The sequence below is a fragment of the Etheostoma spectabile genome, chromosome 5, assembly GCF_008692095.1.
Source record: "Etheostoma spectabile isolate EspeVRDwgs_2016 chromosome 5, UIUC_Espe_1.0, whole genome shotgun sequence".
Classification (NCBI taxonomy): Eukaryota; Metazoa; Chordata; class Actinopteri; order Perciformes; family Percidae; genus Etheostoma; species Etheostoma spectabile.
The window spans coordinates 15,559,181-15,561,028 of record NC_045737.1 but is presented as its reverse complement, the minus strand read 5'-3'; the positions used below and the strand labels follow the sequence as shown (position 1 = coordinate 15,561,028).

Genomic DNA, 1,848 nt, shown 5'->3' with positions numbered 1-1,848 from the left:
TTCTGCAGGTATTCCACAAGTGCGCCCTTGTTTAGAGGAAGTCTCCCAGCTAATCCGGTCTTGTACTGACCAAAGTTGGAGAACAAGTTTTCTAGCTGATGTGATCTTACCTAGCTACTTCACATGTGCGACTCCCAACAAAGATAGTCTAGAAGTGAGAGGTCTCACTCTGTAGTTAAAACAGAGATCTAAATACACAGCGTGAAAACCGAATCTGCAGCAATGTGCAATACAACAAAAAATATGACTTTTTTGAAAATGAAACCATGTAAACCTATTCTGGTACAACCTCAAAATACAATTATGAACCTGAAAATGATATGGACACTTTAAGCCGAGTTAGGGTGGTTGTCAGTCAGGTTCAGAGCTCCGCGTGAGCACGGGGTTTTATCAACATAGCCTGTATCTAACGTTAGCTACTCCGCTGTGCTGTGGAGTAACCGGCCATTTCTGCCAGAACCGCGTTGGAGTCAATAGGTTTCCTTTAAAGTCAATGTGTGTATTTTCACTGACAGCGGAATGGTTGACTCTGTCCCAGCTCCGGCGATCCGCAGCCCTCCGGAGCAGATACACAGAGCTTCTATTTTTGTCGGATGTGGGAGAGCTCCACAGCAACTCAGTACAGGGCAGATTGTGCGGGACAGGAAGTCGAGCACAGAAACAAAATAAAACATCCAAATAAAACACACTCTGCTCACTGCGGATCTTATTTCCCTGCACTACAACTTGAAAACGTCATATTGGGCAGAGGCAAGCCTGAAGTCAACAGGTCAGAGGTTTTGTGGTTCTGTTTATAGAAACTACATCCTGTTATATGGTGCAATCATACGTGAATTTGCGAGATCTCGTGGGTCCTTGTGACTTCAGCTGTCTGTTATGACCACAGCCATTCCACAATAAATCCGAACCTGGTGGGTATTGAAGGACGGGGGAGCATGGAGCCGACACGCAATGGAGCCGTTTCTCAGTTGGTGGAAATCAGGGGTAATGTCTGGCTTTGAGAGACAAGCATCTGGCAACATTGTTGGATGCTGCGGTCTCAGCCTGGCAACCTCTTGGAACTGGAACTTAAAGTCTGGGGAGGAGGGGCCAGGGGCGACAACTCTCTCCAGTATTTTGAATTTGGACTGCAGTAACTATTTTAAACGCTACCTGTTATTATTACATATTTGACCTTTAATATTTTATCATTTGGTGTGAAACTAAACAGCATAGATTTTAACACACTTTACTCCTCTACTCAGAGCGGTTGCTAAAGAGCTGCAAATCAGTGTAAACTGAATACTTATTAAGAGAGCAGTTCATTTTTGTTTGTCATTCTCAAGGTCATAATGAAAATTCAATGTAGACTGTTGTTTTGAGAAAATGAAAATGAAAGCTGACAAATGTGAAATAGAGAAGATTAATGGGCCGAGAAAGAAAGACTGAGGGAAAATACAAATGCATCTGCTGTGTATTTATAGAGGTGAACATCTGGGCACATTACAGCCAATTATATTTCACTGCTATTCGTTGCATGCTTATCTCACTTAATCATTGTCTCATTGCTTAGTTGCAGATGGAATGAGCATTTACTAATGTTTATTACCTTTCCTAAAGGCCTTTTCACACCTAAAAGTCTAAACCAAGGTTTATGTTTTTGTTACATTGTATACATTTAATCTGGTTAGTTTTGGTTTCACACGTAGACGGGTTTTCATGTCCTCTCGTATCCTGTCTCCGGTGTCAATGTTTTCAGACTGCCGCTCACCCCCCACAGGAACTTTAGGCCTACTTGGTTATTTAGGAGCTACAGGATTTATTCAGAGACAAACCAAAACCTACACTGTACTAAACATCTACTGCCAC

The 1,848-nt window shown here is 42.4% G+C and overlaps 1 long non-coding RNA gene across 1 annotated transcript in view; it reads right to left on the bottom strand.

The window, feature by feature from the left end:
- Positions 1–895, bottom strand: part of LOC116689804 (uncharacterized) — a 9,489-nt gene extending 8,594 nt beyond the window's left edge. The window contains exons 1-2 of the long non-coding RNA XR_004332100.1: positions 885–895; positions 724–725 (exon numbers count right to left, since the gene is read on the bottom strand). This is a non-coding gene — a long non-coding RNA (uncharacterized LOC116689804). The remainder of the gene's footprint in view (positions 1–723; positions 726–884) is intronic.
- Positions 896–1,848: the final 953 nt, after the last annotated feature.